At 38.8% G+C, this 26,381-nt stretch overlaps 1 protein-coding gene across 2 annotated transcripts in view; it reads left to right on the top strand.

Moving 5' to 3' along the window:
- The window catches only part of Nck1 (NCK adaptor protein 1), a 54,475-nt gene that overhangs the window by 11,702 nt on the left and 16,392 nt on the right, over window positions 1-26,381 (top strand). The window contains exon 2 of one of the 2 annotated variants that reach the window (XM_057768907.1): window positions 11,620-11,715. The exons of the other annotated variant lie outside the window; for it this stretch is intronic. The gene's annotated coding sequence lies outside the window, so the exon portion shown is untranslated. The remainder of the gene's footprint in view (window positions 1-11,619; window positions 11,716-26,381) is intronic. 2 annotated transcript variants of the gene reach the window in all.

Here is a 26,381-nt window from a genome sequence, read left to right as displayed (position 1 = left end):
AAGCATCAGTTCCTTAGGGCCAGTTTTCTGATTCACAAGTGGAGGCAGAGAGAGAGCTCGTTGGGAATGGCCTTTGAGCCTCAAAGCCTGCCACCAGCGACAAGTCTCCTATACTGCCACACCTAATCCTTCTCAAATAGTTCCACCAAGTGGTGACCAGGCATTCCAATATATGGCCCTATTCTCATTCAGCCACCTCAGCTTAGTTCCTGTTTCCATGCTCTGCAGTGTCTTTTCCATGTCCCCACTGTACTTGAACCGCACTTCAAATACTTCAGTGAAGTAGTTTTCACCAGGTACCCCCTACTCAGCCGTCCTGAGTAAATCATCTTAAGGCTAAACCTTAGGCTTAGCTAGTAGGAAAACCATAATGTTGAAGAACTAAATCACAGAATAAAATAAATACTTACTGCTTTTTGCTTTGTCATCTAACTGCAGAAGCAAGAGGCTCATATACTTTCAAGAATGGAGAAGAAAGGAGCTTGGGACAATGAAATATGCTTGAAAGCCCACATACTTGGGAGGACAATCATGAGTTTGGGGTTAGCCTGGGTGATATAATGAGAGTCTATCTCAAAGAAAACAAAATAGGGAACGGAAGCTAGAAGCAGTGGTCCTTGCCTGTAATCTCAGCTGTTTGAGTGGCTGTGGCAGGAAGATCTTACATTTGAGGCCAGACATAAAACTCACATAGTGAGGGAGACGGTGGGGGAATGAAGGAGCTGGTGTTGTGTGTTGTTGTATTTGTTCTGACACCCAGGACCTCAAAAGGCTCAGTACTGTTCTGAAATATGAAAGAATGAACTCATTCTTAGGACTCAATGAGAGTTTGTGTATCTTTTTTTTTAAAAAACATATTCCTGGGTGAATGCTGGTTGGGAACAAGTGTTCTCACAGCTCCTTCAAGAACAGCCGTATTTATATGTAGGCAAAACAGAGAAACAGAGTCCTAGTACCCAAAGACTATTTACTAACTTATGATGGGGACACTTTACTATCTTCAAAAGGATTGGCCAGAACTCCTCCCACATAAGCACTCACCATTCAGTCTGCAGGGGATTTGCAAAGACAGCAGGAGTGTTACTAGGTCGGCTTCAGGGGCTGACTGCAATGAGTCTCACGATATTTATTTTTTAGGATCCACTGTGTAGCCCAGTTTGGCTGTCAACTTTTCTTCTCTCCCTCTCTCCCTCTCCTTATTTATTATGTATACAATGTTCTCTCGGCATGTATGCCTGCAGGCCAGAAGAGGGCACCAGACCTCATTACAAAGGGTTGTGAACCAACATGGTTGCTGGGAATTGAACTCGGGACTTCTGAAAGAACAGTCTCTTAACCTCTCATCTCTCCAAACCCTTGTGTTCCTTTTCTTGCTGGACTCCTAAATGTTGAGTTTATAGGTTTATTCCTTGATACCTGGCTCAAGTCATATTTTTTAACGAACTGTTTTCATTATTCTTCTTCATTGTTGACATTTGTACCGTTAGGAATGAATTGGTTTTAGAGAAGAAATTGCTCCAGAAAGTAATGCATCTCTACATCTCTTTGTATGTATAAACACACACACACACACACACAAACTCTTCCTCTCTCTTTTTCATCTGTAAGATGAAACATCTGTAAGAAATGAGAGAGAATTATGTGGACTATAAATCAGCAGGAGAGACAGCAATATGTCTTTATAGGAGATTTTGTTTTCAGGGAATGGTGAGATGCCATCAATTTTATAACCTGAGTTCATTCCCTAGCAGAAGGAAGGAACTGACTCCCACAGGATGTTTTCTGACAGTACCCTTTCACCATGAAACTTGCTTCATTTCCCCCAAATTAAAAAAAAAAGAAGGAAAGAATGTACAGACATAGTTTTTTCAGGTAAGCCCCGATGTTAGAAATTGTTGGACAAACCCAGTGGAGAAGATTCTGGAGAAACGGTTCCATAGTGTAGAAACACGTATGAAACAAAGGTGGCCCAACCCAGAGAGGTCTATCAGCAATAGTAGTGTGACTGCAGTTCCTACCATTGAAAAACTGAAGCAGAAGAGGTAGAGGTCAGACAAGTACTCATTGTGGGCAGAGTTAGTACAGCACTGGCCATCAGAATAAGTAACAATTATATTGAAATAGCAGGGATACTTGATACCCACTTTATTTGGATGTGATGTAAACACAAATATATGTAGTATATGTCAGACTTAACTTGGCAAGTTTTCTATAGTCTGTCTTGTGTGCACATTACTTTTATAAATTTCCCTGAAAATTATTCTTCTCCTGTATTTACAAAGCTCTCTGTTTTTGTCTTGTTTTGTTTGTGTAAGAGAGTGTGTGTTATCTCAAAGGACAGAGCGCTGTTAAGGGCTGGTTTTATTGCAAGGTTACCTAGTCCCAGATGGGAGGGTCTGCTTCCTGTTGAGCTCTGCAGCCTAGACCTGTGGATCTTGGTTGTAAATGGTAAACTGTATCTTAGGAAACAAGTACCACTTTAAAAAATTTCTACAGCATTTTTCATAACATCTATAATGGAAGTATTGATTTTACTATACTTTTTTGGGAATTAATAGAATATATTTTCATGAGTCTAAAATTTGCTATGATATTTATAAAAAAGTTATCTAAGGTTTTGTAATAAAATTTACCCTCTCCAAATAGCTGAAATTATAATACCAAAATGTAGAAGCATCTCAGATGCTCATCATCTGATAGAGTTAGTGAAATGTATATGCACATTATGGAATATTATTCAGCATTAAAAAGGAATGAAGTATTGATTCATGGTATAACATTTTTGAACAATGGAAACATTGTGCTGTGAAAAAAATCTAGTCATAAGACTGGAGAGATGGTTCAAGATTAAGTGCACTTCCGGTGTACTCTGCTAGGATCAATTCCTAGCAACCACATGGTGTCTCAAAACTATAGCTCTAGTTCCAAGGATCCAGCATCCTCTTCTGGCCTCCATAGACGCAAATATACAAGTGATATATAAACATAATTGCAGGCAAAACCATTTATTTAAAAAATTAAACATAAAAATTGAGAAAAAAGTTCCAAAAGCTACATTGTTTGATATGTGCTTTAACTTAGATGGACCTTGAAAACTGTTAATAAAGCAAAACACATAATATGATTCTGTTTGTGTGAAGTGTCCAGCAGATTTAAATGTGGTGGTTCTATAGTCTTGCAACAGTACTAAAATTTATTATATACTTTATTTTTAAATTGAATTATTTATTTACATGTATATATGTGACTGTGTGTGCCTGTGAATGGAGGCCAGACGAGGGTGTTGGACATCCTCCTATAACTGTTTTTCTGTTGTTAGGCAGGGTCTCTCCTTGAACCTGGAGTTTGTATTTTCTCATCTAGGCTAGAAACCAGCATTAGAGTTGGAATTACAGGCAGGTGTGGGATACCCAGTTTATTGCGTGGGTGCTGGGAAGCTCATGATTTTACACAGCAAGTGCTTATAACAAAAGTGCTCATAACCTCCAAGTCTTCTCTTTAGCTTCCATTGTACATTTTAAATAGGTGAGTTTTATGTGTAAATTATATCTCTGTTATTACAAAAAAATAGCTTCTTGTCACTTGGTACAGATGAGTGACAACCTGCTTTAATGCCTCAGCAGAACTTAAAATTTATCCTCCACAAATGGTTTAAAATGTATCTTTGGGAGAGAAGATAGGCATTAAACATAATTGAAGACCAAATGTCCTAGAAAAACCTGATTAAATAAAAGTACCCAATACTGTGATTCTTTTTGAGACCTCTTTCTTTTTGCTCCTGGTATTTTGGCATCTAAGTAGTAATTGAAAGAATGCATTCCAAGATGTGATTATGCATGCCAGTAATCCTAGCATCTGGAAACAGAAAGATGCCAAGATCAAGGGCATTTTGTACTATATAGTGATATCCTGCCTAAGGACAGGAAGAGAGGGGAGACTTCTCTTATTAACCTGAAGGGAGAAACTAGTTAATAATACTTTTTAGGGCCTTCTGTTTAAATTTAAGCAACAGACAAGGATTGCTAGATATATGAGGAAACCTTTACAAATAAGAAAACAAAGCAAATAGGAAATTAAGATCAATTAGAATAACAACAAAAAGCTGTTGATTATGTAACAGGGACAAAACAATAAAAGGATGAAGGTTAGTGGTGACCTTTTGCAAAGGAAATAGGAAACAGATGATAAAAGATAAAGTGTCAACCAGGAAAATCAACTTCCAAATAATAGAAGTGCTAATCAGGTCATTAAAACCAAGAAAAAGAAATTATCAGTAAAATGTTGAAGAATTCACTTAGTTGAAGAATAAGATTTTGTGTGGCACCCAAACAGAAGTTGTGACATTTAAAAGACAAGTTGAAAATTGGAATATTTTACTTTTGTTGTAGTTAATGAGAGGGACATCAACTGCCCACCACTAATAAATGATGTCTAAATCATATAGCAAGTACTTTTAGGATTGGGACAGTATCACAGCCATCTTTTTATTTTTCAACTTTTTATTGATTCTCTGTAGATTTCACATTATGCATTGCGATCCCACTCACTCCCCATTCCCTTGCTTCTGCCTTCTGTCTTTGCAACCTCCCCCCTCTCAGAACAAAACAAAATTTAAAAATAAAACCAAAAACCAAAACAAAACAAAAAAATAACAAAAATCTCAGCGTGGAAGCTGTAGTTTGGTCCAGTGAGTCACACAGTATAACCCTTTAGTTCATACATCTTTACTTGTAAATATTCATTGCATTGAGTCATTGATCTGGTTTGAGGCCCCTGGCTTCTGGTACCCTATTGATACTGGGTCCTCATTGGGACTCCTCTTGGATATTCTGTTATTATCCTGTGTCAAGAAGCTCCTGTAGCTTTGGATCTGCAGGGACCCTTTCACATGCTCCAGCAGTTCATAGATGCATGAACATAGGTGGATATTGGGGTGGGCTGACTTGTTAGCCCTGGTTCTGGGCCTGGGTGGTAGGTAGGTAGCTGAATTGATCAGTCATGGCTATCTTTTAAAAATACAATTTGTCATACTCTGAGTAGTGTCCTTGATGTTGCCATTTGAATATTTTGCGTATGTCTTAAGGTAATTAGAACAAACTCTTATTTCTTCAGTCTTTATGATTTTATTAAATGTAATTTCTCTCTTTACCATGTCTGGCCTGGAACTCAATATGTAGACAAGGCTGGCCTTGAATTTACAGAGATCTGCTTGCTTCTAAGTTTCTGTCCTGCCTGGTCAGTCTCAAAGAAACACACAGAGGCTTATATTAATTATAAACTTAATAAATCTATTAGCTCAGGCTTATTATTAACTAACTCTTACAGCTTAAATTAACCCATAATTCTTATCTATGTTTAGCCACATGTCTTGGTACCTTTTCTCAGTAAGACATTCTCATCTTGCTTCCTCTGCATCTGGCTGATGATTGCATCTCTGCCTTTCTCCTCTTCCCAGAATTCTCCTAGTCTGGTTGCCCCACCTATACTTCCTGCCTGACTGCTGGCCAATCAGCGTTTTATTAAACCAATACGAATGGCAAATCCTTACAGTGTACAAGGGCATTATCCCACAGCAGGAATTAAAGGTACATGCCTCTATACTCATCATTAAATAGTGTTTCTATCTGGAAAAATCATGTGTCATACCTGATACCTTTCTTTTCCTTATTCTAGTCTTCAAATTCATCCTCAATTCTATAAAAATTTATTAGCATGTGTATGTGGGTGAGTGGGTGTGGGTATATGTACATGATAGTTTTATGTGGGCACATATGCTTCAGTTCATGTGAAGAAGTCAGAGGACAACTTTGTGGAGTAGATTCTCACCTATCTTTACATGGTGTGGAGTATTGAACTCGGGTCTCTAGATTTGCATGACAGACTTCTGAGTCTTTTTGCTGGCCTTTGGAGTCTTACGTTTTGTTTTAGCTAGGGTCTCATAGCCCAGGCTGGCCTCAAACCTAATCCAAGATAAAGGATTACAGGTATGTACCACCACATCTACTTTTATATGCTGCTTTGGATCAAACCTGGGTCTTACTACATTTTAGGCAAACATCTCTGACTGGCTGAACCTGGAACTCACTGATTCAGCTAGACTGACTGGTCAGCAAGCCACAGAGATCCTTTTGTCTTCACATCCTCAGAACTGAGATTATAAATACTGCTGCGGGGCAGTGGTGGTGCATGCCTTTAATCTCAGCACTCTGAGAATCAGAGACAGGCGGACTTCTGTAAATTCGAGGCCAGCCTGATCTACAAGAGCTAGTTCCAGGACAGGTTCCAAAGCTACAGAGAAACCCTGTCTCAAAAAACAAAAAAAAATAAAATAAATAAAAATAAAAAAGAAAATAAATAAATATGCACTGCTGTATCCTGATTTTCATGTGAATGCTGGAGATCTGAACTCAGGTCCTTTTGTTTTGTGCATCTTATTGAATGAACCATCTCTGCAACACCTAATCTTTATCTTTTAATTAGAGCATTATATCTGCAGGGTTATTATCGAAAGTTGTGGTCTAATTCCTTTCTTGTTTGCTTTTTTACTCTCCTTAGAAGTTTGCTGACTTACCTAAGTTAAGGATGTATGGTTCTTTGTTGCTATACCTTTCTTGGCCAAGAAGTTCTATAGATGCTTTAAGCTGGTGACTGCTGAGGGGAGGATGTTTGTCCACTTAACGGTGGTGGGTAGGAGCATTGGTACCTGAATTAACTCTTCAGAAGTCATACAGTAGGTAGCTGCTGGGAGAGGCAAACCCAACATCTGTCAAGCGTGGACCTGAGGTGGGACCCGAGATATGTATAGATGTGTAGTGGTGACTACAGAGGCTTGGGGTTATAAGCCCTGTTTGATATGGGAGTCCCCTCTGTGTGCTGTGATTACCATTTATGAAGAAAGAAACTGCTTTGGACCTATAGCAAGGCAGAACTTAGGGAGGGAAAGCTAGGCCAAATGCTGGGAGAAAGAACGGTGGAGTCAGGGAGATGCTGGCAGAGATAAACGTGCTGAAACTTTGCTTGTGGTGATATACAGATTAATAGTAATTAATAAATTAATATGTAAGAGTTAGCCATTAAGAAGCTAAAGCTAATGGGCCAAGCAGTGATGTAAATAATACGGTTTCTGTGTGGTTATTTTGGGGCTAAGTGGCCAGGAACCAATAAGCAGCCTCCACTACACCTGTCAGCAGTTTTTGTTATCTGTTGCCTACTGAACTCCAGCTGAACAGCACCAAAAGCATGCAGCCAGGCAGGGTGTCTGTAAGTGACCATGTGAATTGTTTGGTGAAGTGGGCACTTTTTGCTCAGTAGTATATTCAACACATCTACGGGCAAATTGCTCCATTATTGGCAAAATTCTTAACCAAGAGTATGCAGACATATGAACATCTGAGTCAGTTCTTCTGTGAACTAAATAGACTTGCTGTAACACTTCAGAGTGAATGTTATCTGGATACTTGAACACAAAGAACAGCAATTAAACAATGGATTTGTGTGTGTGTGTGTGTGTGTGTGTGTGTGAATTCATAACTCCCAAGAGTGTTCTCCTATAGGCTATATGAGAAGACACTTGATGGATGTATGTTTTATGAACAAGAAAACGTTTTATAGCAGTGTAGCATAAAGAATCATCTGTATCAAAACAAGCATCGGTATAAACTGTTTTCACATGCTTTTTTATGTCATTGGTTCACAGAATTTGTGACAATATAATTTGATGTCCAACTGTGATCCAGCTTTACCGTGTGTGTACACCTTGTGGAGCCACTTCCGCTACCTTTTCATGGTGCTGGGCATCGAGTTCGGGCTGCCAGGCTTGCAAACAAGTGCTTTTAAATTTGCTTTGTGCAATGATTGAAAACTTAATTTCTCAAAACTTAATTTTTCATTTTTATCTATTTTAATCATGATATGTATTTTTGTCTTGCTTGCCTTTACCACTTTTATTTTTAATGTATCCTTGGCTAGCTTGGAATTTGCTATGTAGACCAGGCTGGCCTCAAACTCAAGAGGTCCACCTGCCTCCAAGTTACAAGACTGCTCCCCCAAAAACAAATTTAAGAAAATCACTTTTTCTAAGTGATGAAATACAACAGATATATCAATTTCTGGTTATGTCTGCCTGTAGTTGAAATTTTGTTTATGTTTTAACAAAGCTTGCCTGAATATCAGAGTGCAGAGTGAAGCCACTAGAGGCTACACCTTTAGTCCCAGGACCCGAGAAACAGAGGCAGAGGGATCTCTGTTAGCTCAAAGCCACCCTGGACTACACAAGACTGAATCTGTCTAAAAAAGAAACAGCTCAAACAAAGGTGATCCCAGCACTTGGGATCCCACACCTTTAATCCCAGCACTAGGGAGGTAGAGACAGGAGTGATATGGCTGGGCGGAGAGAGGAATATAAGGTAGGAGGAGACAGGAACTCGTTGTAGTTTGAGGTTTGGTGGAGACAGTTGCAGTCTGAGGCTCCATTCTTTGAGGACAGGATCACCCCTTCAGTCTGAACATTGATAGAGGTAAAAGGTCTTTCTAGTGGCTGGCCGCACTGCTTCTCTGTTCCTTCAGCTTTCCCCTCCTAATATCTGACTCCAGGTTTTATTTATTAAGACCAACTAGAATTCGTGCCACATCTGCCTAACTCATTGATTAATGACCAGTGGAATCAAAAGCCTTTTAGTTTGATGTGTATCATTTCTTAAGGGAGTGGGTCTAGTGGTAATAAATTTCCTTCGCTTTTGCTTATCTAGTAAAATTGTTGTTTCTGTCTCACTTCTAAAGGTCAGTGTTGCCAGATAGAGGACTCTTAGTTAACATGGTATTTTCCTCTCAACTTTTTTCTAGAATCTTTTTTTTTTTCTTTTTTTTTTTTTTTTTTGAATTTTTGAGACAGGGTTTCTCCGTAGCTTTTTTGGTTCCTGTCCTGGAACTAGCTCTTCTAGACCAGGCTGGCCTCGAACTCCCAGAGATCCGCCTGCCTCTGCCTCCTGAGTGCTGGGATTAAAGGCCTGCGCCACCACTGCCCGGCATTTTTCCAGAATCTTGATTGTCAGTCTGGCCTTCAGCTTTTCCAGTAAGAAATCTGGTGATGATCTTACTGAGATCCATTGTGTATGAGGAATTTTTTCTCTCTTTTCTTTGCTTTTGGCAGGTGATGTGGTTTGGCGTTAACAAATCACTCCTCAGTTCATTTCTGCTGGATTCTTTTGAGCTTATTAGATGAATATGTCTAATCAAATTTGTAAAGTGTTTGATCGTTGCATGTTTGGTTTTTTCCCTCTCTCTGCAACACACACACACACACACACACACACACACACCTCACTTTTCCCATGTGTCAGGTCTCAGCCTTATTCCCCAGGGAAAGGTGAGTGCTACAGCCCCACCATGCAGGACAATCAGGTGCAACAGGGAGTCAAGTCAAAGCAGGAACTCGGTTTATTGCTGTGAGCACCAACTTTATAAGTGCTATTGAGTGATGTGGGGGTACCTCCAGCCAATGAGAGAGACAGCCAAGCCCTCCATCTGGCTAGAGGGGCGCCTACCTAGATTTTTTTGCTGTTTCATCCCCGCTTGGTACTTTAAGACTGCCCTTCAAACTCAAGTCAGGCTTTTCTCTGTCCTACAGGCCTCGAGGTACAGGCCCTGAGATAATTTTGACCCAACACCATATCTTTGGTTAGTTCTCTTGATTGTATTATTCAAGTCCCTTTTCCTCAGTTCACTTTTCCTCAGTCTTTCTTCTTCCCACCCCTCAGTTTATTTAACTTCAGTTGTTACAGCTTTTCACATATGCTGATTTTTTTTATTCCATCTACTCAAATTTGCCTTTGAATGTTTCCAGTGAATATTTCAGCTCCAGAATTACTTTCAATTTCAATTTTATTCTCTGTCTCTTCCTTTTGCCTTTCTTCATGTCTTCCTTTAGTTTTTAGGGTATTTTTGAGGCAGCTGTTTTGAAAGAAAGCATTATGTAGTTAAGTTGAGATCTTTTTCTTCTCTGAAAGTTTGTTGGGTCTCTTTCTCTCTTCTAATTTTTAGGCCATACTGTCGTTTCTTCTGTACTTTGTGCGCATGTGTTTCCTCACGTATAGCATGGGTGCCATGGTCAGAATTCAACCTTGGGTGTGGTCTCTTGTTCTGGCTGTCTTGGAGCTTGCTATGTAGACCAGATTGGTCTCAAACTCAGAGATCCTCCTGCCTCTGTCTCCCTAGTACTGGATTTAAAGGTGTATATCACCATGAACCGGCTCTAGGTGTTATTTAAGTGCCATCCACCTTGGTTTTTGAGACAGTCTCTTATTGGACGGGAGTTTGCAGATTAGCCTAGCTTGCCCGGTCACTGAGTCAGTCCTAAGCACATGTTACCTTGTGTAACTCCTCAAAAATTTATTTATTTAGTTTGGTTTTTCGGACAGGCTTCTCTGTATTAGCCCTGGCTGCCCTGGAACTTGTTCTGTAGACGAGGCTGGTCTCAAACTCATAGAGATCCATTTGCCTCTGTCTCCCAAGTGCTGGAATTAAAAGCATGTGCCACCACTTCCTGGTGCAATTTTTTTAAGAGATAGGTTCTGGGGTCCAAGCTCAGGTCTTGATGCTCATCACAAGCACTTTACTGACTGACCTGTCTCCACAGCCCTCTTATACTTTTTTGGTGTTGAAAACTGTCCAGATTTTATGTGGTGACCCTAGGAAGTAGTGTGTGAACGGCCTCTCCCAGTGCCGTCTCACGTGCTTGTCGCGACTTTCTCTGTCCCAGGTAAGATCTTTTCTGAGTTTGCACCTTTTCCTGAACATTCACATTGCCTTTCTAAACTCTTCAGTTCATGTTTTCTTTTGAAAATCTTGATGTATTAGTGGCTCTCAAAAGAGGATAAAGAGAAAAATGAAGGGAGAAGGAAAAATAAAAGACAATGGTTCTTTAAATCTCCTCAGTTCAAGAGGGAAAGTTTACACTTGGGAAAAACGAAATATTGGCAGTATGGTTATGCCTGAACATTGGTGATGAGAAGCTATAATCAGTTCTCATTATACAGATTTCTAGTATTTGGACAACAAAGTTTTTATTTCTCAAATTGTCTCTAACAAGCATGCATGACTGCTGATGTGTTGAGGAGTTGTTGCCTGCAGAATGAGCTGAAACGGACTCAGATTAGCAGCATCTTGTTTTTTGTTTTTTTTTTTTTTTTTTTTTGAGACAAGGTTTCTCTATAGCTTTTGGAGCCTGTCCTGGAACTAGCTCTTGTAGACCAGGCTGGCCTTGAACTCACAGAGATCCACCTGCCTCTGCCTCCTGAGTGCTGGGATTAAAGGCCTGCGCCACCACCGCCCGGCTAGCAGCATCTTATTGCATAGCTCTCCACTGAACTTGCTTTACAGTGGACTAGGAGTCCCTGAGTAGATCAGAGCAGGCCAGATCATGCTAGTGCTGTTGTTTTCTAGGTTTAGAGACATTTTTGTGACTTCTTACTGTGGTGGTTTGAAAGAAAATGACCTCCAAAGGGAGTGGCACTGTTAGGAGGTGTGGCCTTGTTGGAGGAAGTGTGTTACTATGGAGGCATGCTTTGAGGTCTTATAAGCCAAGTCTGGCCAGAGTGACACAGTTTTTCCTTCTGCCTGCAGATCAAAATGTAGGATTCCCACCTCTTTCTCCAGCACCACGTTTGCCTGCTTGCTGCCACTCCCACCGTGCTAATAATGGACTAAGTCTCTGAAACTGTAAGCCAGCCCCAATTAAATATTTTCCTTTATAAGAGTTGCTGTGGGGAAATGGGAGGCGGTGGCGGGAGGAGGCAGAAATCTTTAATAAATAAATTAATCAATTAATTAAAAAAATAAGAGTTGCTGTGGTTATGGTGTCTTGCAACAATAGAAACCCCAACTAAGACAGTTATTCTTGTATTCCCTCTCTGTCCTGCCTTTTCTATTCCATTATTCCTCCCCTACACCACCCCTGTTATTATTGTATTCTATCTTCTCTCCCTTTAAACTCACCCCCCCCATTCCCTTACTAATTTCACAGTCAGAACAATTTAAATTATGGTTATAGTCAATTGTGATCCCATTTTGTTTAATAGCCACCTGGTAAGCTAAGGGTTAGAGGAATAAGTTTATAGCTCCTGTCTTAATGAAATTGCTTATGTTACACACTTTTTTTTTTTTTTTTTTGGTTTTTCGAGACAGGGTTTCTCTGTAGCTTTGGTGCCTGTCCTGGAACTCCCTTTGTAGACCAGGCTGGCCTCGAACTCAGAGATCCGCCTGCCTCTGCCTCCCGAGTGGAGTGCTGGGATTAAAGGCGTGCGCCACCACCGCCCGGCCTATGTTACACATTTTCATAGTTTGTGTTGTAATTGTGTGCTCATAATTTACTTTGGCATAATTACTTACTGTTTTAGTGGTTGCTCCTTTGGGTATTATAAAACAATACTCTTTCAGATTGTAGAATGGGTGTGTTCTTAATGTGATCTTGAATCAATTTATTTCAATTCAAAGAGTAAAATTTTGTGATGCTTTGCAAAATTGTAGTCTTTTGTGTTGGTATAAAATGTTAGTATGTTGAAACAGGATTATAACTGAGAATCCCTTTGTGTACAGTATATTTGCTTATTTTATCTTTCTTTGTTCTCAGAACTTGGTTTCTTTTAGCCTACATTTATTCAGTTAACATTTTTTGAATGCAAAAGTGATTTTTATATGCAAAGTACCTATTTTGTTCTTCCTTGTTTTCTCATATTTGTTATGTATCCAAAGTAATTTTTCAAAAATGGATAGAATGACATGACATTTTGTTTCCTTATTCTTTAAAAATTATTTATTTATTTATACTTTATGTAAGAGTGCTCTGCATATATATCTGCGTGCCGGAAGAAGACATTGAATCCTATTATAGATGGTAGTGAACCACTATGTGGCTGCTGGGAAATGAACCCAGGTCCTCTGAAAGAGCAGCCATTAACTTAACTTAGCCATGCTCTTAACCTCTGAGCCATCTTTCCACCTTCTGTTACCCTATCCTTAAAAGAGTCTAATCTTTCTGAACATAGTGATATAGATCTAAAATTTCAGTATTTGTGATTGGAGGTAGAAGAGAATCAAAGTAGTTCAAAGCCAAGACCATCCTCAGCTACATAATGAGTTTGAGGTCATCCTGGGCTACGTGAGATTGCAACTGACCAACCAGAAAATAAAACCAAACCAAATCCAGCAAAATAACTTGATTTTAATTCTCTTTATTCCTGATTTTTTGTTTTGCAAGTAGTGAAATATTTCATTAGTTTTGTTAGTAAGAATATTTAGCAATATAACCTGGGATAAGATGTCATGACTTAAAATGTCCACTATAATAATATTGCGAATTGCCTTCTCTTTTTGTCTACTTACAGCATATCAGTTATTGTTAATTTTTTTCTTTTTCTCCTTTCATTGTTTACTATGAGATTTGTAACCCAACCAAACTTCCTGATTTAGTTACTTGAGTATTGTTTCTTAACTGATTCTTATCAGAAACAGGGAATTGTCAAAGTTATGTGTTAAAGTACAGTGGGTTCTAAAAGTGCATTTGTAGGTGCTGTGGTAGATTTCTCTTTAGGTGGTCCTGTCCTCGCCCTCCCCCCAGCACCAATTTTTCCTCCTTTAGAGTTTCCTATTTAGACGATTTATCTCCTCCTTTCGAGATAGGGTTTCATTGTGTAGCTCAGGCTATCCTAGAACTTTCCAAGGAGCCAAGTAGACCAGGTTGACTTTGAATTTAGAGATGTGCCCACCTCTGTCTCCTGAGTGCTGGGATTAAAAGTAGTTGATATCACAAGTTGTTGATTTGACAAACTTAATGTGAATATATATTAGCTGTTCCCAATTAACTTATAGAGATAGGTAAAATAGGTACAGATGTTGGTCTGGTGTATTCATTTATTTAGATTGATAGTTGTTTAAGGGATTTATAAAGCCAAAACAATTTTTATAGTAGGTTGTTAGCTTCCTTTTTTATTATGGCTATTTAGTTGTCGCCATTGAATATGATGGATATCACATAAGATGTGAATATTTGGAAGGTATACAAAATTTAGTGAGTATATATTGAATAACAATATAGGATCATATATGGGGAGATTGATTTTCTGTATTATGTATAAGTTATCCCAGTAGATGTTTTGTTCCATATTTAGTTGATTTTTGGTGTGAATTAGTTTTAAAATACTTACAAACCTAGTCAAAGAGACAAGCATGATCATGTTGGGAAGAACAGAGGTATGATGAAATAAAAATCTCTCCTCAAATTGCTTATAGTAGTCCTAGTAGTAAATGGAAAAAAGAAATAAATATAGGCAAGAACTGGCAGTTTCCACTGGAGCTATTTAGGCTGGGTCTGCCTTTGTGGTCCCTTTGCCCATTATCTCTGCATCAGCCATGTAAAACGCTAGTTGCTAACTAAAATGGTCTCTATTGTTTAAGAGGGTGGGTAGGTAGTTTGAATCTCCCTAGTCCTCATTTTGAAATGAGGGTGAATAAAGCAAGATTAATGATGTGTGTTTGAGATAGCATCTCTTAGCCTGAAACTCACTGATGCACTAGGTTGACTAGTGAGCCGCAAGGATCTGCCTGGCTCTGTCCTCCCAGAGCTGGGATTACAAGTGCACTAACATTTCCGTTTCCAGCCTTTCCTTTTTTATACGAGGGTCCTGTAGATTGAATCGAGGTCCTCTTGTTTTCTAGTTAGCTTTTTATTGCTGTAGAGGTGCATGGATTCGGTTTAGGTCTCTTGGAAGTGTGTAAGTAGAAAGGAGCAAGCTGATGTCCTGGAAAGGAATTCCATTAGCAGAACGTAGGATGGCACCAATGTTGGAAGGTGGCCAATAGCTCCACCTAGTGGAAGTCTAGGTAAATGATTAAGAATCCCCTACACATGGCATTTTTCTAGGTTTGTTTTCTCTTGGAAGTGCTGATACAAATGACTTCTTTTTGATCTTAACTTGACTTCCCTCATGTCAAGCCTACGCTGATAAATCATCCTATGCCTTGATCCTTTTCAGTGAGATAGGCATGCTACTATGGATAATTTGATTGATGTTGAGTGTGGGGTGTGTGATAGACTGTAGTCTGTGTAAAAGTATTTTTTAGCTAAATTTGATAAATAAAAGAGGTTTAGAAAACCAGAAGCCACTGCTAAAGTAACTAGATTCTTAGAACAGAGACTGTAGCCAGGTGCCCACACCTTAACCCCAGCACTCAGGAGGCAAAGGCAGGCAGATCCCTGGGAATTCAAGGCCAGCCTGGACTACCTAGTGAATTCCAGGACAGCGGGAGCTACATAACAGAGAGACTGTCTCAAAACAGCAACAAAAAGTTGTACTTATGTATAATTTTTATAGGCCATAGATATAAGTTAATATTGAGTGACCTGTAAAATAAACTTAGTTCTATCAGAAGGTTAAATTATGAGAATTTGTCTAGAGTCCTTTTTTATGTAAACCAATAAATTACCTTGGGGTAGGGAAAGCACACTATTTTACATTCAGAATTGCAAGAAACAAATAGAAAGGTATGTTAGGGACAGGGTCAAAATTTTTGAATTTATTTTTTAGAATTTAATTTTCTGAGATTTTAATCATACAGAATTTGTAGAATTTCAATTCAGGAATTAAGCTGTATTTCTTTGTTCTCTTTATAGTGACATCTTTAAAATTCCTTTGACATATATCACAGAACATGTGACTGCAAGAATCCTTTTTTCCAGTTAAGAATACACATGTAGAGATAATAATAACTTTTAAAACATTTTATATATTTTTAAGAATTTCATGTGTAAATACTATACCGAAGTGTTGTTGTTGTTGTTCTGAAAAAATTTCTGATGTGTATGGATATTTTGCTTGCTTCTGTGTCTTTATACCATGTGCCCGCTTGGTGCCCATGGAGACCAGAAGGTTTAGGATCTTCCTGGAACTAGAGTTACAGAAGGTTGCGAGCCTGTGTGGGTGCTGGGGATAGAACCCGGAACTTCTGCAAGAAGTGCTTTTAACTGCTGAGTCATCCCTCTAGCCCTCATTTTGAAATGAGAATGAATAAAACAGGATTAATTATGTTCTGTGCCAAGTTAAGACAACAATAATGATTGACTGTATTATATTGGGGTCACCATGCTTTTTGAAATAGTAACTTTATAGTTTAAATAAACTGCCCTTACACAAACTATTAATTGTACCCTAGTTTTAAAAATTATGAACAAATATGACCCCTAACCATTATAAAACCTCATTGGTTAGAGTTTCTCTAAATTATTGGCCTATCCTAGGTAGAAATGTAGTAGACTAAATTTAATCTCTGTAGGGAGGTTTGCATCTAGGTGCACATGGACCATGGCACATGTGTGCAGGTCAGAGGACAGCTCTCTGGAGTTGGTTCTCTTCTGCCTCTCATTTAAGTAGTTAGTAAACTAGTTTGAGATAGGAACCTGGAACTTATATTATGGTGACCTTCCTCCCACCGTTTCCCACATATTGTAATTATAGGCCAGATTTGTGATGGGGGATGTACTATCGGGAAGATGTATCTAGTTTCTTATTTTGCTATGGATAAAGACGAGGGTGCTAGGGATTGGCTTTGTTTCTATAAAGAATAAGATTTTGGCCCCTGTGGACAACAAGAGGCTTTACACACACACACACACACACACACACACACACACACACACACACACACTCCAGGCAGTGGTGGCGCAAACCTCTAATTCCAGCACTTGGGAGACAAAGGCAGGTAGATAGATCTCTGTGAGTTCAAGGCTGTGGATCCTGGCTAATAACAAACTTGCGACAGGCTCCCAAGTGCTCAAGTTGTAGGTGTACACTACCATACCCAGCAATAGCTTCATGTTTTTTCATTTTTTTTCTTACGTATTTATGGATCTCAACTGTTGATGTGAAGTCTGCCTACCACTTAATCTTTAGAATTTGCTCTGGTATTTTGAGATTAGGTTTAGGTACTCCCCTCCCCCCGCATTTCAGGGTTCCACTGACCTACATGTCCTAATTTGCCAGTACTGCATTATCTTGAATATGGTAGCTACTTCAGACTTCTTGAACAGTGGAACCAAGATTCTTTCTGTTTTATTCCTTTTTAAAAATTCTTTCAGCTCTTCTAGATATTTTGGCTTTCCATATAAGTATAGAATAATATTCTTTCTCTTAGGGTTCTATATATGATAAAACTTGACCAGAAGCAGTGGGGGAGTTATTTCATTTACACTTCCATATCATAGTCCCTCACAGAGAGAAGTCAGAATAGGAACTCATGGCAAGAACATGGAGTCAGGAACAGAAGCAGAAGCCGTGGAGGAGTGCTGCCTTCTGACTTGTTTGTCATCCTGACTTGCACAGCCTGTTTTCTTACAGGACCCAGGACCACCTCCCCAGAGTGAGCTAAGCCCTCCTGCTTCAGTCATTTAAAAACAAAAACAAAAAGCCTAGCAGGCTTGCTCACAGGAAGCATTTTCTCAGTCAGGGTCCCTTCTTTAAATGATCCTATTGTGTCAAGTTGACTGCAGAACCCTAACCGTATATGTATATGTAAATATTTTGTTACTTGCTTAAACCTGTTCACTGATTTGGGGGAAATTTGACATCTTTGCTGTTTAGTTTTCTTGTCCATGAACTCTTTATTTAGGTCTTCAGCAGCTTTTCAGCATATGAATTCTTTATATGTTTTGTTAGATTTCTCTCTTATTTTTCTTTTTTATTTCTGAGGAATCATAAATATTTTTGTTTATTATTGCTATACTGGAAAATGAACTCAGCGTCTCACACATACTAGGAAAGTACTCTACCGCTTCCAGATGGGGTTTTGCTAAGTGGCCTAAGCCACAGGCTTGGAATGTCTTGTCTCAGCCTCCTGAGTAGCTGAGGATTACAAGTGTGTACTGCCACACCCAACTTGTGTTTTTAATTTTGGCGTTCATTATTAGTGTGTAGTGTTGTTGAAGGCTGCTCGTTCATTCCCAGATACTCAGACCTGAAATAATTACACAAAACTGCATTAATTAAAACACTGCTTGGCCAATAGCTTAAGTGTATTTCTGGCTAATTCTTATATCTTACTTAACCCATTTCTATTAATCTGTGTATCGCCACATGGCTGTGGCTTACTGGCAAGGTTCCTGTGAGCTCTGGAGGAGGAGTCTCCTGCCGGTGGCTACATGGCTTCTCTCTGACTCTGCCTTCTTTTTCCCAGCATTCAGTTTAGTTTCCCCCTATAACATGAGGGCCAGGCTTGTCGGGGTTTCTGTCCTGCCTGGTTCCCACAGTTGTTAGGTCCCAAAGAATCACACAGAAGGTCTACATAAGTTATAAACTGATTGACCCATTAGCTCAGGCTTCATATTAGCTCTTATAACTTATATTAACCCATTATTCTTATCTGTCAGCCACATGGCTCGGTACCTTTTTCAGCAGGGCAGGTCATATCCTGCTTCTTTGGTGTCTGGAGAGGAATGGGCTTCCTCCTTCCCAGCATTCTCCTGTTCTCATTGCCCCACCTTTACTTCCTGTCCAGTTGTCCCACCTATACTTCCTTCCTGGCCAATCAGCATTTATTTAAAACATGATTGACAGAATACAGACAAAAATCTCCCGCACCATTCCCCCACCTAGGTCTATTCTGTCTTGTGTAGGCCCAGGCTTCTTTATCAGCAAGTGGTAATAAAACATATTCACAGCATACAGAGGGGAAATCCCACATCTCTCCTTTTCTGTCTAAATAAAAAGGAAAGTTTTAACTTTAACATAAACAGGTATCATGCAAGTTACAAAATTTATATGTTTTATCATAACTAAGGAAAAGTATAACTATTCTTCAACTGCCTCAAAGACTCCAGAAGGATATAGTATTACCTAAGCAAACAGGAAGTGTATTATAAGCAACTTCCAAAACTCTAGAATTGACAGAGACATCTCACTGCCTGGACAGTCACCCAGAGTTCTTCAGTAACATTGCTGGAACCCATCTTCAGGCTACTGTCCCATAGTATCTGGAAGACTTTTCCTTGAAGCAGGAAATTTCAATGATAGTTCTGCCTATATTGGCGGTTTGTCATTCATTTTCTTCTTTGTCCTGCAGAATGTCTGGTAGACTCTTTTATGAAGCAGGAACCCTGAAGAACTATCTCACCTTTTTTTAGGCAGCTCAGCAATCATTTTTCTGTGGGTCCTGCAAGTCCAGTCAAGCAGTTCAGGCAAGAGTAGTTTCTTGCCCAAATGGCTAACAGATTTCATGAGGAGCCTCTTCAATGCCCATCATCCTCTTGAAGTAGATTGGTGCTGCCAGGAGCAGATGCGTGTCACTGTCATGGAAAGTCCCAAGTTCTTAAAACATTTTAAATGCCATATTCTGTAGTCTTTGAAAGATCTGAAGAATATCTATCCATCTGAAATATATCTCTCTACATCTAGAAAACCTAACCAATATGACTACAAGTTTGACTATTATAGATGACTCTCTATTAACCCATATTTCTTTTTTTTAAAGATTTTATTTATTTATTTATTTATTGGTTTTTCGAGACAGGGTTTCTCTGTGGTTTTTGGAGCCTGTCCTGGAACTAGCTCTTGTAGACCAGGCTGGTCTCGAACTCACAGAGATCCACCAGCCTCTGCCTCCCAAGTGCTGGGATTAAAAGCGTACGCCACCACCACCCGGCGATTTTATTTATTTATTATGTATACAACATTCTGCCTCCATGTATGCCTGCAGGCCAGAAGAGGGTGCCAGATCTCATTACAGATGGTTGTGAACCACCATGTGGTTCCTGGGAATTAAACCCAGGTCCTCTGGAAGAACAGTCAATGCTCTTAGCCACTGAGCCATCTCTCCAGCCCTTAACCTATATTTCTTAATTATACATTACATTTTAAGTGAACTCTACAAACATAATACCTTAATCAAGAGCAGAAATATACATATAACAAAATTGACCTAAAATTTATATCAATAGGCCGAGATCCATACCAGTGCAAAGTATTCATTTCTATATCATATCGCCCTTTAAATGTAAACAAACATTTATAAACAATCATTTAGGGAATTTGGGCATAGTTCTCTCCGAATTGCTTGCTGCTTTTTGTTCGGTGAAGTATTTTGGGCGGTTCACAGAGACCTTTCGGCGGGTGTGTGTGTGTGTGTGTGTGTGAAATCTTGGTTCATCAAGCCACATTAGTTTGGAAGGAATCCATAGGTTCTCATCTTCTGTAAAAACAAAAGTAGAACCTCTTTTCCATCTGAATCTGTCCTGTTGTATGTAATCCGTGCAAAGTGCAAAGCGGCATGGCTAGGACTAAGGCTGCTTTGCCAGGGGTCGGTCCATTCACTGCCTCTGAGACTGCTAGGTGGGAGCCACACTCACTACCTCAGCTCTGGTAACCAGTTGGCCCATGTTGCTACCAAATAACTTGCAGCATGCTGCCCACAAACCCCATTTAAGTGCTTGACCTCCTGAAAGAGACAGACCATGAAGGTGTGAATTTTTTCTCTTCTCTTCTTTTTCCTTTTCTTTCCTTTCTTTTCTTTCAAATCAAAACAACTTTTTGTGCATGCTGTGTATCACAAAGGGGTTTTCCTTCTGTTCCTGTTTTTCTATGAACTTTTATGAATGGATATTGAATTTTTGTAGGTGCTGTGGGATAACGTTTTTGTACCCTGAAGAGATTTTTATTGGTTTAATAAAACGCCAGTTGGCCAGTAGCCAGGCAGGAAATAAGAGGCAGGGTGACCAGACTAGGAGAATTTCTGGGAAGAGGAAAGGCTCAGTCTGTAGTTGCCACCCAAATGCAGAGGAAGCAAGATGAAAATGTTGCACTGAGAAATGGTGCCATGCTGTGTGGCTAAACATAGATAAGAATTATGAGTTAATTTAAGTTGTAAGAGCTAGTTAACAATAATCCTGAGCTAATAGGCCAAACAGTTTATTATAATTGCTATAAGCTTCTTTGTGTTTCTTTGGGATTGAATAGCTGCAGGACAGAAACTTCCGTCTATAGCTAGGTGCCCTTTTGGTACCAGTTCATGATTTTTTTAAGCTTATTAATGTGGATTATATGGATAAATTTTAAGTATCAAATAAACCTTGTTTCATATATAACTATCACTTGATCTTAGAATATTAAGTCAGTACTGCTAATTATTTTTATTAATATTTTACTAAAGATTTTTATATTCCCAAAGTTGATTGACTGGTAGTTTCTTTAGGGGGAGGGTGGCACTCTTAAATTATGAATTTAATTTATTTTGTTAGTTATAGGACTTTTCAAATACTCTTGTTAGGTATGTTGTGGTAATTTGTGTTTGGGAAGAACTGGTTTGAGTCCTCTAAGAAATCAAATTTGCTTGTATAGAGTTACCTGTGGTATTCCCTGTTATCCTTTTTACCCTGCGATATCTCCTCTTCATTGTCCTCTCTTTCCCTCCCTCAGCCTTTTCTTTCTTACCTGATCCTTACTATGCACCACTACCTTGGTCTAGAGTTTGTCACGTTCATTTCTTTTTTCTGGAGAAGGAGAGGACTTGTAGTCCAGGCTGTCGTTGTACTCCATATTTATTGGATTATGACCTTGAATTTGCCTCTTGCCTCTACTTCTTGAGTGCCAGGATTATAGGTATGGACTATCATTCTTTTTTTTTTTTTGGTTTTTCGAGACAGGGTTTCTCTGTGGCTTAGGAGCCTGTCCTGGAACTAGCTCTGTAGACCAGGCTGGTCTCGAACTCACAGAGATCCGCCTGCCTCTGCCTCCCGAGTGCTGGGATTAAAGGCGTGCGCCACCATCGCCCGGCAATCATATCATTCTTTATTTTATATGATGCTGGTGATTGAACCTCAAGACATCTTGTATGGTAGGTGAGCATTCTACCAACTGAACTACATCTCCAGCTCTCATTCCTTTTTTTCTTCTTTCTTTTTTCCCCCCTTTTTTCCCCAGACAGGGTCTTTGTATCCCTGACTGCCCTAGAATCCATTATGTAAAGCAGGCTGTCCTCAAACTCACAGAGGTCCACCTGCCTCTGCCTCTTGAGTGCTGGGATTAAAAGTGCACCACCACACACAACTCCTATTGCTCTTTTCAAGTACCAATTTGTTTCATTTGTTAGAAAATATATTTATCTTAAATTTCATTGTTTTCTGCTATATCAGTTTCTTACTTATACAGGACGTTAGAGTACTGATATAAGGGTTTCCCTATTTTAGCTGCATGTCTAAGTAAATTTTCATTTCATTATGACATCTGATTCTCTTGAAGATTTCCTCTTTGACCTGTGGATTATTCAGATTCTTTATTATTCTTTATGTTCTGCATGAATGGAGACTTTCCTGTTACTTGTATGTATTAGTTTGGTGTGGTTTTTGTTGTTGGAGTTTTTGCTAAAAATAAATGCTTAAAGCTTAGGTAGTTTATAAAGAAAAGACGCTTATTAACTCTTTAGTTTTCGAAACTGACAGAAAATTCTAGATTTATGCAGCTCCATTGGTCTTTACTCCGTATTCTTATTTGCTGTAACACATATGGCACATGGCATGTATGGTAGGAGAGGAACACAAGGTAAGGTGTGAAGACAGAAAGTTATGTATCAGGTCTACTTGCAGCTCCTTTGAGAACCCATTAGAATGGCATTAATCTTGTCCAAGGACTGCACATCTGACATTATCATCTTCTACTAGGCCTCAACTCTTAGCAACCGTGTAGTGCTTTCATATTATAAACTAAACCTTTGAACCCTTAAAAGACAAAGTACTTTGCCACACACTTTCTGCTACTTCTTTCTAGTTTGATTCTGTTGACCAATCACTGTATGATTGAGTTCACTCAAATTTGTTGAGTTTGTTTTTGCCGTGGATATGATTTATCTTTCTATTTGTTCCCCGACACCTGTTAAATTATTTGTACTCTGGTATTTGGGGGCAGAAAATTGTATAAATGTTGATTTATTGTTTCCTCTTGGCTGAACATGTTGTTTAGGTCTTTTCTGCCTGCCTGATAAGTCAAGTTTATCTTCCTTAATTGGGCTTCTTCTCGTGAGATTGCAGCATGTCCCATAATCGTTGCTGGAGGGTTGGAATTGTAGGTTTCCTGCTTCGACTTTGCTATGGACGAGACCATGAATTACTTCCTGTGCTGTTTGACTGGGGTAAAGTAGTTATTGTCTGAAATTTTTCTTTATTGCCAGGTAGTCTCTTTTTTGGTTGATTGTTTGTAGAACACGAGTTGATGTTACTTGTTGGTAGCTGGTGATGAATCTGTTCACCAGTCTTCACCTTCAAGCACAGACAAGACCCAAAGTTTACCACTGGATCGTTCTTTGGGTCCTGAGATCTCTAGCTGTTCTCTCTTCTCTTTTCAGGTTTGTTTGTTCTGAAGATTGAACCCAGGGCCTTGGCCATGCTAGGCAAGTAGTCTACCACTGAGCTACATCCTTAGTGCTTCCAGTTTTCAGATTTCTTGTCTGTTTTATTGTATTATTGCTATTGGTGGATATTGAGTCTACAGGGCTCTGCTGCTGTTTCTAGGTTCTTGAGTCCCAGAACAAGGAATTTGACCAGGGACATTTGGATGGTTGTAGAAACAGGTAGTTTATTAAGAAAGAGCACTTCTCAACAAGGAAGTAAGCCAGAGAGGTGTGGGGAAGATGTTAGACCATGGCACTGGTGCCTGGCAGACTGAGCAGTTTGTATGAATACACCTGTTCTGTACATGACTTGTTAAATGCAAACTTGGGTGGAGAGGGGTTTCCTGTCTCCTTCAGACCAGCTTCTTTAATATGCTACTTTTAATGACCCACTTTGTACCCTACTCTTCTGACACGGTTTTTAGGAATTTCACTTGTGCTTAACAAATGGATAATTCCTTCAAAGTAAAAGTCCTCTGAGTTAGAAATCTGGTACTATTTTTCCTAATGGCACAGGTATCAGTGGTATCAGTTTCTTCATTAAATAACTTACTCTGACATGATTTACAGTGCTGCTCCTCATACAAAATCCTTATATATTTGAATACTTTATACAATAAAAGTGACTTAACTAACTTGCCTGATTAAACCCCTCCATGTCTGTTAAGGAAGTATATAACTAGATATTCCTGGTACAGGTTCTGTTCCCATGAATTAAGTCGAATGTGCTTACTGAGAAAGTTTCTTCCAAGAATAAACAAATAGTGCTAAAGAAAGTTACTTTGTGAAAATTAAATTTATTGGCTTTAGAAAGATTTATCAAAGAAAGTTACTAGAAATCACTTGCTTTTGAATTGGCCTTTAAACCTTTAAATAAATGTTTGGGGAGGAAGGAATAAGAAGATAAACAGAAATCACTTCAATATTTAGATCAAAAGTAATTTCAAATACTCCACTTTTTAAAAGCCTAAACTAGAGCTCACTTGTACATTGGGAAAAAAAGACTTCTAAAGATTAACTGTATGTATCTCTGTATTTATTGTATTGAATTGTATGTTTCTGCTACAGTAGTATATTGTCTTAAATTACTTCAAGATTTTTAAGTACATTGTAATTATCTGGTAGGGTAACTTTACCTGTAGTGTGACCTTCTCACTGAAAATAACAGTAAGCGGGTGACCCAGATTGTCTGAGACAGTAAACAATCTTCCCATTTTATCTCAAGAACCTGGAGGTTCAGAGAGCAGCTTGTGCCAAATATTATCAGTTCTGGCTCTGTTTCCCAAGCAAGTGTCTTTCTACTTTGTGTCAGTTTCATTCTCCTGCTGATGAAATGGCTTGCCTGTGTGATTCTGATATCCTGATGGAACTTCAGTTAACCCATTTACTTGAAGCTAAAGTCAGTCTCCCAAGTTGCATGGCTAGATCAGAGTACTCTCCAAGAAGGAGACATTAAATTCTGGGGTATACAGTTTGTAAGTATACAAATAATTATTTTTCCGAAATTTTAATTACTAATTTTAAATGCTTTCCTAGAAAAAATTTCAGAACCGTTGCCAAATATCAAAATAAATTCCATTGAGCAAATGTGAATTAGTTGTGGGGTGACAGGAGCATAAGGGAGGACAAGATTTCCTTGAGAAATATTTCTGCTTCTAGTTTTCAGTGTTTCAGAAAGCTGGTTGTTATCCCATATGTGGATGTGTCTGTCTGTATGCCAGAGGTTGATAACCAGATAGCTTCCTTACTAGCTCTACTCATTTTTGAAAAAAGTTTTTCATTGAACCTAGAGTTCTCTGGTTTAGCCAGATGGGCTGGTAGCAAGTTCAGGGCTACCTCCTGAGACTTGTCTCTACCTCCCAACTCAGTTGTGTGCTGCTACACCTGGCTTTTACAGGTTCTCGAGCATCAAACTCTAATCTTGCTGTTGTGTAGCAGGTGCTGAGCCATCTAGCTCCTCACCTTTATTGTGACTTAATTTTGCATCACGTGACAGTAATTATTTAGACTTTGTTAAAAACTCTGTGGCAGTTGCAATAATACAAATAATCTTTTCCTGGTTTCTTTGTTCATCTTTGTTTTTCTCATGCTGGTTATTGAGCCCTTGTGGCCTTGTGCATCCCGGGCAAGCATTCTGCCACTGGTCTACAAATCCTTAGCTCATCAGTGTTTCTTACATACCATGTTGTCTATTTCTTTTTTTTTTAAGCATTATTTTTGTTGACTTAAGTGATTCCATTACAAAATATTAAAAAAGTATGGCAGATTTTGAGGCTTTTGCAAAACCTTCATATGTATCTACCTGTTGATACACTTAATGCCAAAAGATGTCAAATTCTGGATTAAAGTTAATTTTCCTGAAGACATTAAAATACTTGCTTCATTGTTGAGAAACAGATTTGCTAGTCAGTGCCCAAAACAAAAGGCTGGATTTATTTTGTTGTTTTGTGAGGCATATCTGCTTTTATAAAACAGTCTCTCTGGAGAAAGCGGAGAGAGGTCAGGTCTAAATAAGTTTCAGGAGTGAGTTTGCTTATTATTTTTTTCTTTTAAAATGATGTATATGAACAAATAAATTTCTTGACTTTAGTAGAATTTGCTTGTTAAAACTTTCTTGCCTTGGTATTGTCAGTGTGGGAAGATTCTTTAATACTAATTAAATTATATAATTTCATCATTGTATTTCATTATTTTCAGATTTATTTATAAAATTGTTTGTGTATTCCCTTTGAATACTTGCAGAACACAGTTGTGGTTCCTGGTAGTCTCATGTACTTTTTCTTTGTTTTATTGATTAATATGGTTATAACTGTCACTTTCATGGTGGGTGGACGACTAGAGATTAACCCCTGAGTGCCAAGCACTCTCCTGCTGCTGGATTATTACTGGTAGCCCTGATTTTAACTAGACATCTTCTTCATAATTTTTTTTTTTTGCCAGTTACATGAAAGTTTTAAATTATT

This window comes from Chionomys nivalis, chromosome 4, assembly GCF_950005125.1.
Source record: "Chionomys nivalis chromosome 4, mChiNiv1.1, whole genome shotgun sequence".
Taxonomy (NCBI): domain Eukaryota; kingdom Metazoa; phylum Chordata; class Mammalia; order Rodentia; family Cricetidae; genus Chionomys; species Chionomys nivalis.
The sequence above is the reverse complement of the archived record's forward strand: the minus strand, read 5'-3'. Positions and strand labels throughout refer to the sequence as shown.